Source organism: Orcinus orca, chromosome X, assembly GCF_937001465.1.
Source record: "Orcinus orca chromosome X, mOrcOrc1.1, whole genome shotgun sequence".
NCBI classification, from domain to species: domain Eukaryota; kingdom Metazoa; phylum Chordata; class Mammalia; order Artiodactyla; family Delphinidae; genus Orcinus; species Orcinus orca.
This window is the reverse complement of record NC_064580.1, coordinates 86,859,096-86,873,709: the sequence shown is the minus strand read 5'-3', so window position 1 is coordinate 86,873,709 and position 14,614 is coordinate 86,859,096. Positions and strand designations below refer to the sequence as shown.

Below are 14,614 nucleotides of genomic sequence, written 5' to 3'. Positions count from 1 at the left end.
TGGAGCAAAGGAGGAGAGTGCAGCAACAGAGGTGCAGAGGGCAAAGTGGAGAGATTCCCACACAGAGGATTGGTACCAACCAGCACTCACCAGCCTGAGAGGCTTCCCTGCTCTCCCACCAGGGTGGGTGGGGGCCTGGAGCTGAATCTCAGGCTTCGAAGGTCAGACCAGAGGGAAAGGACTGGGGTTGGCTGCATGAAGACAGCCTGAGGGGGCCTAGCACACCACAGCTAGACTGCAGGGAACCCGGGAAAAAGTCCGGAAATTCCAAAGAGTCAAGAGACCATTGTTTGGGGGTGCATGAGGAAAGATTCAGAACACCACCTAAACGAGTTTCAGAGCCCAGCGCGTTACACAGCTGTCAGTGTAGACTACAGAGACAGGCATGAAATGTTAAAGCTGCTGTTGCAGCCACAAATAATCCTGTGTGCAAGCATAGGTCACTATCCACACCACCCCTCCCAGGAGCCTCTGCAGCCCACCACTGCCAGGGTCCTGGGAAAAAGGGACAAAATCCCCTCAAGAATACATGGCATGCTTCAGGCAGTTGCAATGTCATGATGGCTCCGCCGCCTCAGGCTCACCCTGGATTCCATACCCATCCGTGCCCCCAGCCTGAGTGAGCTAGAGCTCCCTAATCAGCGGCTCCTTCAATCCTCTCCTGTCTAGGCAAAGAACAGACACCACAGGGTGACCTACATGCTGCGGCATGGCCAGATCCAAAGCTGAACCCCGGGAGCTGTGCGAACAGGGAAGAGAAAGGGAAATTTCTCTGTGCAGCCTCAGGAGAAGTGGATTAAATCCCCACAGTCAATTTGATGTACCCTGCATTGGTGGAATACCTGAATAAACAACGAATCATCCCAAGCTGAGGCAGTGGAATTTAGGAGCAACTGTAGACTTGGGGTTTGCTGCCTGCCACTGAATAGATTCTGATTTTTATGTTTATCTTAGCATAGGTTTTAGTGTTTGTTATCATTGTTGGATTTCTTTATTGGGTTGGTTGCTCTCTTCTTTTTTATTTCTTTTTAATTTTTTAATTTAATAATATTTAAAAATTTATTTTAATAAATTTATTTTATTTTATTTATGTTTTCTTTCTTTTTTTATCTCTCTTTTCTTCTGAGCCGTGTGGCTGATGGGATCTTGGTGTGCTGACTCAGTGCCAGGCCTGAGCCTCTGAGGTGGGAGAGCCAAGTTCAGGACATTGGATCACCAGAGACCTTCTGGCCACAGGTAATATCAATCAGGAATGGTTCTCCCAGAGACCTCCGTCTCAATGCTAAGACCAGCTCCACTCAACAGTCAGCAAGCTTCAGTGCTGGAAACCCCATACCAAACAACTAGCAAGAAAGGAACACAACCCCACCCATAAGCAGACAGGCTACCTAAAACCATAATAAGTTCAGAGACACCCCAAAACACACCACTGGACGCAGCCCTGCTTACAAGAAAGAAAAAATCAAGCCTCATCCTCCAGAACACAGGCACCAGCCTCCTCCAACAGGAAGCTTACACATCCCTCTGAACCAACCTTATCCACTGGGGGCAGACATCAAAAACAATGGGAACTACTAACCTGCAGCTTGTGTAAAGGAGACCACAAACAAAATAAGTTAAGATAAATGAGAAGACAGAGAAATATGCAGCACATGAAGGAGCAAAATAAAAACACACCAGACCAAATGAAGAGGAAATAACCAGTCTACCTGAAAAACAATTCAGAGTAATGATAGTAAAGATGATCAAAACTCTTGGAAATAAAATGTAGGAAATATAAGAAATGTTTAAAAAGGACCTAGAAGAACTAAAGAGCAAGCAAACAATGGTGAACAACATAATAAATGAAACTTAAAATTCTCTAGAAAGAATCAATAGCAGGATAACTAAGGCAGAAGGATGGATAAGTGACCTGGAAGATAAAATAGAGGAAATAACTACTGCAGAGCAGAATAAAGAAAAAAGAATGAAATGAACTGAGGACAGTCTCAGAGACCTTGGGGACAATATTAAATGCACTAACTTTCTAATTACAAGGGTCCAAGAAGAAGAAGAGAAAAAGAAAGGGACTGAGAAAACATTTGAAGAGATTATGGTTGAAAAATTCCCCAGTGTGGGAAAGAAAATAGTCAGTCAAGTCCAGGAAGCACAGAGAGTCCCATACAGGAAAAATCCAAGGAGAAACATGCCAAGACACATATGAATCAAACTATCAAATATTAAATACAAAGAAAAACTATTAAAAGCAGCAAAGGAAAAGCAACAAATAATATAAAAGGGAATTCCCATAAGGTTAACAGCAGATATTTCAGCAGCAACACTGCAAGCCAGAAGGATGTGCCAGGACTTATTTAAAATGATGAAATGGAAAAACCTACAACCAAAATTACTGTACCCAGCAAAGATCTCCTTCACATTTGATGGAGAAATTAAAACATTTACAGACAAGCAAAAGCTAAGAGAATTCAGCACCACAAAAGCAGCTTTACAACAAATGCTAAAGGAAGTTCTCTAGGCATGAAACACAAGAAAAGGAAAAGACCTACAATAACAAATGCAAAATAATTAAGAAAATAGTAATAGGAACAAACATATTGATAATTACCTTAAATGCAAATGGATGAAATGTTCCAATCAAAAGACATAGACTTGCTGAATGGATACAAAAAAAAAAAAACCTGTATATATGCTGTCTATAAAAGACCTACTTCAGACCTAGGGACACATACAGACTGAAACTGAGGGGATGAAAAAAGATATTCCATGAAAATGAAAATCAAAAGAAAGCTGGAGTAGCAATTCACATATCAGATAAAACAGACTTTAAAATAAAGACTATAACAAGAGACAAAGAAGGACACTACATAATGTTCAAGAGATCAATCCAAGAAGCAGATATAACAATTGTAAATATCTCTGCACCCAGAAAAGGAACACCGCAATACATAAAGCAAATGGTAGCAGCCTAAAAAGGGGAAATTGAGAGTAACACAATCATAGTAGGGGACTTTAACACACCACTTTCACCAATGGACAAAATGAAAATAAATAAGGAAACACAACCTTTAAAATAAATAAGGAAACACAACCTTTAAATGACACATTGAACAAGATGGACGTAATTGATATTTACAGGATATTCCATCCAAAAACAAGAGAATACACTTTCTTTTCAAGTGCTCATGAACATTCTTTGGGATATATCACATCTTGGGACACAAATCAAGCCTCGGTAAGTTTAAGAAAATTGAAATCATATCATGTACCTTCTCCGACCACAACACTAGGAGAGTAGATATCAATTATGGGAAATATAACTGTAAAAAATACAAACACATGGATGCTAAACAATACACTATTAAATAACCAATAAATTACTGAAGAGATCAAAGAGGAAATAAAATAATACCTGGAAACAAATGACAATGAAAACAAGATAATCAAAAACCTATGGGAGGGCTTCCCTGATGGCGCAGTGGTTGAGAGTCCTCCTGCTGATGCAGGGGACACGGGTTCGTGCCCTGGTCCAGGAAGATCCCATATGCCACAGAGCGGCTAGGCCCGTGAGCCATGGCCACTGAGCCTGTGCGTCCGGAGCCTGTGCTTCACAACAGGAGAGGCCACAACAGTGAGAGGCCCGTGTACTGCAAAAAAAAGAAACAAACAACAACAACAACAAAAAAAAACCCTATGGGATTCAGCAAAAGCAGTTCTAAGAGGGAATTTTATAGCAATATAATCCTACCTCAAGAAACAAGAATAATCTCAAATAACCAATCTAACCTTACACCTAAGCAATTAGAGAAAGAAGAGCAAACAAAACCCAAAGTTAGCAGATGGAAAGAAATCATAAAAATTAGATCAGAAATATATGAAAAAGAAATGAAGGATACAGTAACAAAGATCAATAAAACTAAAACCTGGTTCTTTGAGAAGATAAACAAACTTGATAAACCATGAGCCAGACTCATCAAGAAAAAAATGAAGAAGACTCAGATCAACAGAATTAGAAATGAAAAAGGAGAAGCAACAATAGACACTGCCGAATTACAAAGGATCATGACAGATTACTACAAACAACTATACGGCAATAAAATGGACCACCTGGAAGAAAAGGGCAAATTCTTAGAAAAGCACAACCTTCCGAGACTGAATCAGGAAGACATAGAAAATATGAACAGACCAATCACAAGCGCTGAAATTGAAAATGTGATTAAAAATCTTCCAACAAACAAAAGCCCAGGACCAGATGTCTTCTCAGGAGAATTCTATCAAAAATTTAGAGAAGAGCTAACACCTATCCTTCTCAAAACCTTCTAAAATACAGCAGAGGGAGGAACACTCCCAAACTCATGCTACGAGACCACCATCACCCTGATAGCGAAACTAGACAAAGATGTCACAAAGGAAGAAAGCTACAGGCCAATATCACATATAAACATAGATGTCAAAATCCTCAACAAAATAATAGCAAACAGAATCCAACAGCACATTAAAGGGATCATACACCATGATCAAGTGGGTTCTAACCCAGGAATACAAGGATTCTACAATATACACCAATCAATCAATGTGATACACCATATTAACAAACTGAATGATACAAAACATATGTTAATCTCAGTAGATGCAGAAAAAGCTTTTGACAACATTCAACACTAATTTATGATAAAAACCCTCAGAAAGTAGGCATAGAGGGAACTTACATCAACATAATAATGGCCATATATGACAAAGCTACAGCCAACATTTTTCTCAATGGTGAAAAACTGAAACCATTTTCACTAAGATCAGGAGCAAGACAAGGTTACCCACTCTCACCACTATTATTCAACATAGTTTTGGAAGTTTTAGCCACACCAAACAGAGAAGAAAAGGAAATAAAAGGAATCCAAATTGAAAAAGAAGAAGTAAAACTGTCACTGTTTGTAGAGGATATGATACTATACATAGAGAAACCTAAAGATGCTACCAGAAAACTACTAGAGCTTATCAATGAATTTGGTAAAGTAGCAGGATACAAAATAAATGCACAGAAATCTCTTACATTCCTACACAGTAATGATGAAAATTCTGAAAGAGATAAAGGAAACACTCCCATTTACCATTGCATAACCTTCCTAAGGAGACAAAAGACCTGTATGCAGAAAACTATAAGACACTGATTAAATAAATTATATGTCATCCAAACAGATGGAGAAATATACCATGTTCTTGCATTGGAAGAATCAACATTGTGAAAATGACTATACTACCTAAAGCAATCTATAGGTACAAAGCAATCCCTGTCAAACTACCAAGGGCATTTTTCACAGAACTAGAAGAAATAAATTTAAAATTTGTATGGAAACACAGTAGACCCCAAATAGCCAAAGCAATCTTGAGAAAGAAAAACGGAGTTGGAGGAATCAGGCTCCCTGACTTCAGACTATACTACTAAGCTTCAGTAATCAAGACAGTGTGGTACTGGCACAAAAACAGAAATATAGATCAATGGAACAGAATAGGAAGTCCAGAGATAAACCCACACACATATGGTCACCTTATAATTGATAAAGGAGGCAAGAATATACAATGGAGTTCAGACAGCCTCTTCAATAATTGGTGCTTTGAAAACTGGACAGCTACATGTAAAAGAATGAAATTAGAACACTCCTTAACACCATACACAAAAATAAACTCAAAATGGATCAAAGACCTAAATGTAAGGCCAGACACTATAAACGTCTTAGAGGAAAACATAGCCAGAACACTCTTTGACATAAATCACAGCAAGATCCTTTTTGACCCACCTCGTAAAGAAAGGGAAATGAAAACAAAAATAAACCAATTGGACCTAATGAAACTTTTAAGCTTTTCCACACAAAGTAAACCATAAACAAGATAAAAAGACAACCCTCAGAATGAGAGAACATATTTGCAAATGAAGCAACTGACAAAGGATTAATCTCCAAAACATACAAGCAGCACATGCACCTCAATATCAAAAACACAAACAACCTAATCCAAAAACGGGCCAAAGACCTAAATAGAAATTTCTTCAAAGAAAACATACAGATTGACAACAAACACATTAAAGCATGGTCAGCATCACTAATCAGTAGAGAATGCAAATCAAAACTACAATGAGTTATCACCTCACACTAGTAAGAATGGCCATCATTAAAAAGTCTACAAACAATAAATGCTGGAGACAGTGTGGAGAAAATGGTATCCTCTTGCACTGTTTGTTGGAATATATATTTATACAGCCACTATGGAGAACAGTCTGCAGGTTCCTTAAAAAGTTAAAAATAGAACTATCATATGACCAAGCAATCCCACTACTGGGCATATACTCTGAGAAAACCGTAATTCAAAAAGAGTCATGTGCCACAATGTTCATTGCGGCTCTATTTACAATAGCCAGGACATGGAAGCAACAGAAGTGTCCATCAACAGATGCATGGTTAAAAATATGTGGCACATATGTACAGTGGAATATTACTTAGCCATAAAAAGAAACAAAATTGAGTTATTTGTAGTGAGGTGGATGGACCTAGAGACTGTCATATGGAGTGAAGTAAGTCAGAAGGAGAAAAACAAATACTGTATGCTAACAGATATATACAGAATCTAAAAAAAAAATGTTTCTGAAGAACCTAGGGGCAGGCAGGACAGGAATAAAGACGTATATGTAGAGAATGGACTTGAGCATACAGCGAGAAGAATGGATAATTTGGGAGGAAGTGAGAGAGTGGCATTGACATATATACACTAGCAAATGCAAAATAGATAGCTAGTGGGAAGCAGCTGCATAGAACAGGGGGATCAGCTCCATCCTTTGTGACCACTTATAGGGGTGGGATAGGGAGGGTAGGAGGGAGATGCAAGAGGGAGTGGATATGTGGATATATGTATACGTATAGCTGATTCCCTTTGTTATATTGTGGAAACTAACACAACAGCTTAAGGCAATTATACTCCAATAAAGATGTTAAAAAAAGAATAAAAGAACACACTTAGGTGGCTTCCATATCTTAGCAACTGTGAATAATGCTACTCTGAACATTGGGATTCATGTATCTTTTCAAATTAGTGGGTTTTTTTCGAGTTTTGTGGTTTTATTAACACAAACACAATGTGCACCATGAGCTGTCTATTCATTTTCTTCACTCTCCAGCCTGGTATTGGCATTGGTGACTCTGATGGACAGCTGGGGTGCTCTTTCTGCAATGGTTTTGTGGTTCTTGGATAAGATATTGTGAATAATTTCAGCACAGTAAGATTTGTTGCACATCAGCAGCACTTCATGCTCCTTGATGCTGTGGACCAGGAACTTCCAGAAGCTGCTGGGCAGAATGTGTTTGTTTTCTTGTTGCTCCCGTAACTGATGTTGGGCATCAAGATCTGGCCCTTGAATCTCCTTCACACCCTGTTGTCAATGCCTCTGGGTTTCTGTCGGTTCCACTTTATTTTGATATATCAGTCTGACTGGTGCTGGATGAACTTCTTGATCCTCCTTTTGATGATCCTGGGCTTCACGAGGGATCTGAGAGCAGCCATGATGCTGAGTAGAAGATGGCTTCCACCCCCATAGGGAGTTCCGAGGAAGAGAGGGGTTCAAATTAGTGTTTTTGTTTCTTTCAGATATAAACCAAGGAGTGTGATTGCTGGGTAATACGGCAGTTCTATTTATAATTTTTTGAGAAACCTCTGTACTGTTTTACACAGTGGTTACACCAACTTTCATTCCCAGCAACAGTGTACAAATGTTCCCTTTTCTCCACATATTCTCCAACATTTGTTATTTGTGTTCTTTTTGACGATAGCCATTCTGGCAGGTGTGAGGTGATATCTCATTGTGGTTTTGATTTGCATTTCCCTGATGATTAATGATGTTGAGCATATTTTCATCTGCCTGTTGAACATCTTCATGTTCTCTTTACAAATATATTTATTCAGGTCTTCTTCTTATTATTAGTCAGGTTGTTTGTTCTTTTGATGTTGAGTTATATGCACTGTTCATATATTTTGGTTATTAACCCCTTATCAGTCACATTACTTGCAAATATTTTCTCCCATTCGGCAGGTTATCTTTTTATTTTGTTGATATATTCCTTTGCTGTGCAAAAGATTTTATGATTAATTAGTTTCCATTTGTTTATTTTTGCTTTTATTTCCTTTTTTTAGAAGATAAATTCAAAAATATTGCTATAATTTATGTCAAAGACTGTCAGCAAATGATCATACACCATGATCAAGTGGGCTTTATCCCAGGGATGCAAGGATTTTTCAATATCCACAAATCAATTAATGTGATATATCACATTAACAAATTGAAGAATAAAAATCATAGGATCATTTCAATAGATGCAGGAAAAGCTTTTGACAAAATTCAAATCTATTCATAATTAAAATCTCTCCAGAAAGTGGGCATAGAGTGAACATACTTCAACACAATAAAGGTCAAATATGACAAACTCACAGATAACATTATACTCAACAGTGAAAAGCTGAAAGCATTTTCTCTAAGATCGGGAACAAGAAAATTATCTTAAGAAATTAGAACAGAATTGGAGGAATCATGCTCCCTGACTTCAGACTATACTACAAAGCTACAGTAATTAAAACAGTGTGGTACTGGCACAGAAACAGACACGTAGATCAGTAGAACAGAATAGACAGCCCAGAAATAAACCCATGCTCCCATGGTCAATTAATCTATGACAAAGGAGGCAAGAATATACAATGGAGAAAATACAGTCTTTTCAATAAGTGGTGCTGGGAAAACTGGATAGCTACATGTAAAAGAATGAAATTAGAACATTCTCTAATGCCATATACAACAATAAACTCAAAATTGATTAAAATTCTAAATGTAAGGCTGGAAACCATAAAACTAGAGGAAAACATAGGCTGAACACTCTTTGGTTTCTTCAGATTTAGTGGCTAGGAAAGGCCTCTTTGAGGTGATATCTAAGCTGAGATATGAAGAAAAAAGATCTAGCTGTAGTAGCATTGGAGATAAAGAATGGAAGGTTGTTGGTACATTCTAGGCAGAAGTAAACAACTAACACCAAGTCCTTCATTTATTCAAATAATAAAACAAAGCCAGTGTGGCTGGACCATGGTGAGTGAAGGTGAGAATGATACGAGATCAGTTCATGGACTTGGGCAGAGAAAAGATCATAGAGGACATTGTAAGCCAAAAGAAAGTCTTTGGTTTCTATTTTGTTTCACAGCAAGTCCTTAGAAACAATTGATCTAGAGAGTTATGTGGATACAGGACAGACATGGGCATTCCTGTTGTACTGACAGACAGTTTTTGGGAGAAGAGGTAAAATGCTGTATCCCACTTTCATGTGAGAAAGAAGTTTAAAACTCAATACAAAAGCAAAAAAAAAAAAGAAAAAAAAAACTCAATACTGTTCACAGAATAGAACCTGAGATAGACAAATGTGACAGAGACAGAAAAGAGTTCCCCCACACAAGTAATTCTACCTACAACCTAACCTCTTAAATATATTCCCCACATTGCTGACAGAGTAAATTTCTAAAATACTAATCTGAACATATCATTTCTCTACTTTAGTTTCTTCTTTGCTTTAATGATTTTCAAGGTCCATAATGATCTTTCTGGAGCATGCCTTTCTAGCATCTGTTCTCAATCTCCTACTCCCTTTTCACTCCAGGTGCCCCGGCCTACTTTCAATTCCCTATGTTTTCTTAGACGCTGATGACCCATAGCATATCACTTCCTTTGCTTGAAACACTTTTCAGTACTCCCTCCCTTAATTCAGCACAGATAAAACTTTCTCTGACCACTCCTGTTACCAAGGATGATAGTCACTATATTTAACAAGTAGTGTGGCACAAGCAGCAACCAATCAGAATAGATGCTTGTTACAGATGCTGGTTATACAGATCATATTTTTAGAGCTATTAGAATATGGCAGACACATGATAAATACTATATCATTATTTGCTGTTGTTATTATGTGAAGAAAAGACAAGTGAACATATCTGATTGCTATGAGCTTGTGGGCAGTTTTGTCTTGAATTTTTTGTTATATTAACATAATATTCATTTTACAATATAAATTAATAGCTGAATCATATAAATGTGTCATGACTTTTGTGGGGAGTGTGAATGGGTTGAGAAGAGATGTGACCTAACCAGAACTGAAGGTCAGTATCACTGGCTAGTGAGAGGGAGTGTTGTATTAGATTATGGGGTTTGAGCTGTCAAATGATGAGTTTGGATTTGATCCAGTAAACAGCAGGGTACCTTTGTAGGTACGTGGACAAAAAGGATTACAAATTGTAAGTGGTGCTTGAAAGAGATAAATTTGACAGTGGTATGAAGAGTGGATTAGAGGACAAAAATACTTGAGACAAGGAATTTAGTTTGGAGATTGTTGTGGTCTTGCAAATAATCCAGAGTAGTGGGAGCCAGAATAGAAATAAAGGGCTAAATCTGATTGCTATTACAAACCATGCTTCCATACTAGAGAATGAGAACTGAAAAAAAGTTAAAAGGTAAGTAAGGGTGCAGTTAACCAAATAGCATGTGCAATTTTTACATGTCCATCTCTACTAAATTGTTAAGCACTCAGAAGCCTCATTTTCCTTGCCCAGAGCCAAATAATTGTATAGAGAATGAGGTAAAAATTAAGAGGAAAGAGCTGACATAATCATCTAAACAAAGCTACAAGGATCATCATCGAGGAAAGAAGTATAGTTTTCCATATGAATATCTATAGGATAGAGTGCAATAACCTTTGATCACACATACACAAAGCAGTAATATCTACAAGATACATGCTGTGCTTTATGATGAGGTCTGTAGGTGAGAAGGTGAACCTGAGTGTTTCATAAGAACTAGAAATATATCATTTTTTGATAAGTACTGTAGACTGAATATTGTTAGAACTAATCTTTAAAAATGTTATGTGCTAGTTGTAAAACCCTAAGTGCTTTGGGTTAATAACTCCAACCAGGTTTCCAGTTTTATAAGTTGGTAGTTTCTCTGGGAAGACAGGTGCTGGAATTTCTCAATGCCAAATGAAATTGTCTAAGCCAGTGTATATACATTATCTAAACCATATGCCATTAGGCATATCCCTAAATATATCTGTATGTTCTAAATGAAGTTTACTCAGCCACCAAGAAGCAGAAGCCTCTTTAAAAATGTTGGGATGTTCAGATAATGTCACCAAATGAATACATAAAATAGTCTATTTGGACAAGGTTCATAAAGGAGTGAACAAACTTAGTGAACCAATCCTTCAAAATTTGTTAAGGCTAAAAGATAGATTGACACATGGTGGACTTGTTTACAAAGTTACCAGAACCTCAGCTGCCAGCATTCCTTAGATTTGAGGTGGTTTAAATTTAATCTCAGTTGCAAATAAATACATTAATTAATTAATTAATTAGAGGCAACTTGAGTATTTGGCTTCTCCATGAGTTTATCAAATACTGGATGTTTATTGTCTATTCCTTTTTTTTCAATTTTTTAAATTAATTTTTTTGGAGTATGTTTGATTTACAATGTTGTGTTAGTTTCTGCTGTACAGCAAAGTGAATCAGTTATATATATACATATATCCACTCTTTTTTAGATTCTTTTCCCATATAGGTCATTACAGAGTATTGAGTAGAGTTCCCTGTGCTATACAGTAGGTTCTTATTAGTTATCTATTTTATATACAGTAACGTGTATATGTCAATCCAGTTTCCAATTTATCCCTCCCCCCACATTTTCCCCCCCAGTAACCATAAGTTTCTTTTCTACATCTGTGACTCTATTTCTGTTTTATAAATGAGTTCATTTGTACCCTTCTTTTAGATTCCACATATAAGCGATATCATATGATATTTGTTGTTCTCTGTCTGACTTACTTCACTCAGTATGACAATCTCTAAGTCCATCCATGTCACAGCAAATGGCATTATTTCATTCGTTTTTATGGCTGAGTAGTATTACGTTGTACTGTTGATGGGTATTTTGGTTGCTTTCATGGTCTGGCTATTGTAACTAGTGCTGCGATGAACATTGGGGTGCATGTATATCTTTTTTTTTCAGGAAGAAAGTGATTTTTTTAACAACTTTATTGGAGTATAATTGCTTTACAATGGTGTGTTAGTTTCTGCTTTATCACAAAGTGAATCAGTTATACATATACATATGTTCCCATATCTCTTCTCTCTTGCGTCTCCCTCCCTCCCACCCTCCCTATCCCACCCCTCTAGGTGGTAACAAAGGACCGAGATGATCTCCCTGTGCTATGCGGCTGCTTCACACTAGCTATCTATTTTACATTTGGTAGTGTATATATGTCCATGCCACTCTCTCGCTTTGTCACAGCTTATCCTTCCCCCTCCCCATATCCTCAAGTCCTTTCTCTAGTAGGTCTATGTCTTTATTCCTGTCTACCCCTAGGTCCTTCATGACATTTTTTTTCTTAAATTCTCTCTCTCTCTCTCTCTCTCTCTCTCTCTCTCTCTCTATATATATATATATATATATATATATATATATATATGTTAGCATATGGTATTTGTCTTTCTCTCCCTGACTTCAGACTATACTACAAAGCTACAGCAATCAAGACACTATGGTATTGGCACAAAAACAGAAAGATAGATCAATGGAAGAGGATAGAAAGCCCAGAGATAAACCCACGCACATATGGTCACCTTATCTTTGATAAAGGAGGCAAGAATGTATAGTGGAGAAAGGACAGCCCCTTCAATAAGTGGTGCTGGGAAAACTGGACAGGTACATGTAAAAGTATGAGATTAGATCACTCCCTAACACCATACACAAAAATAAGCTCAAAATGGATTAAAGACCTAAATGTAAGGCCAGAAACTATCAAACTCTTAGAGGAAAACATAGGCAGAACACTCTATGACATAAATCACAGCAAGATCCTTTCTGACCCACCTCCTAGAGTAATGGAAATAAAAACAAAAATAAACAAGTGGGACCTAATGAAACTTCAAAGCTTTTGCACAGCAAAGGAAACCATAAACAAGACCAAAAGACAACCCTCAGAATGGGAGAAAGTATTTGCAAATGAAGCAACCGACAAAGGATTAATCTCCAAAATTTATAAGCAGTTCATGCAGCTCAATAACAAAAAAACAAACAACCCAATCCAAAGATGGGCAGAAGACCTAAATAGACATTTCTCCAAAGAAGAGATACAGACTGCCAACAAACACATGAGAGAATGCTCAACATCATTAATCATTAGAGAAATGCAAATCAAAACTACAATGAGATATCATCTCACACCAGTCAGAATGGCCATCATCAAAATATCTAGAAACAATAAATGCTGGAGAGGGTGTGGAGAAAAGGGAACACTCTTGCACTGCTGCTGGGAATGTGAATTGGTTCAGCCACCATGGAGAACAGTATGGAGGTTCCTTAAAAAACTACAAATAGAACTACCATATGACCCAGCAATTCCACTACTGGGCATATACCCTGAGAAAACCAAAATTCAAAAAGAGTCATGTACCAAAATGTTCATTGCAGCTCTATTTACAATAGCCCGGAGATGGAAACCACCTAAGTGCCCATCATCGGATGAATGGATAAAGAAGATGTGGCACATATATACAATGGAATATTACTCAGCCATAAAAAGAATATTACTCAGCTATTTGTAATGAGGTCGATGGACCTAGAGTCTGTCGTACAGAGTGAAGTATGTCTATTCCTTTTTGTGTTCCTTTTAAAAGCTGATTTTCTTCCTAGTAAGTTCTTTCGGCCAGTTGGTGGTTATATGATGCCATCATGTATGTGTTGTTTTACATTTTCTTTGGGAAACAACTTGGGAATGAAGCAATATAATTATCAGCCATTATATCTTGATGAATATTCTATTTCTAAACAAGCTGTGTTTCCTTCCAGGCCCCCTGTGTTTAACAGTGAACATTGGCAGTAACCAGGAAACAGTGCTCTTTGATATACTTAAACATTCTGAATGAAGTATTTTTCTTTATTTTTAAGGCCTGGAAAGACATTTTCATATGGTGGAATTAAGAGTCTGAAATATGTGTCTGGATTTAGCATTGGCAGTTAAGTTTTACCCCCATTATAGGCACTTCTATGCTTCTGGGAAGGATTCCAGAATTACCAATTATGTTAAAATATGTTTTACTAAGATACAGTGAGGCATATACTACAGAATCCCATGATGTGTATTAAATCCTTGTCCTCTTTCCTACTAAGTGCTTCTTCAAATAAATTAACTTTAATGTCTAAAAGCTGGAAAGTGAGAAAACAGATGTTCCAGGTTTGGGGTGGTGACATGGCCTCCTTGCTTATGATGATAAGGCATCAGGACAGTGAAGTATTGTCTTGCTGAGGTTTGATTACTGGTCAGACTAGAAAGCTCAACAGATTCTTCTTCCACAGGAAAGAACAAAACAAAAACTAAAAATCAACACATAAACTCATTATATTAGAAATGTTTGACATGAAGTAACAAATGATTGTCACCTACATGCTGAAGTCGACCTTTGGAAAGGAAATGAGAGGAGATATGGGCAGTGAATATTCATATGAAAAAGAAAAGCATCTGAAACTTTAAATGAAAAGTCAAATGTCATT

General features: G+C 37.3%; 1 pseudogene; it reads right to left on the bottom strand.

Moving 5' to 3' along the window:
• Positions 1–7,138: 7,138 nt before the first annotated feature.
• Positions 7,139–7,545, bottom strand: LOC101271578 (60S ribosomal protein L32-like; annotated as a pseudogene).
• Between the last annotated feature and the right edge of the window lie 7,069 nt (positions 7,546–14,614).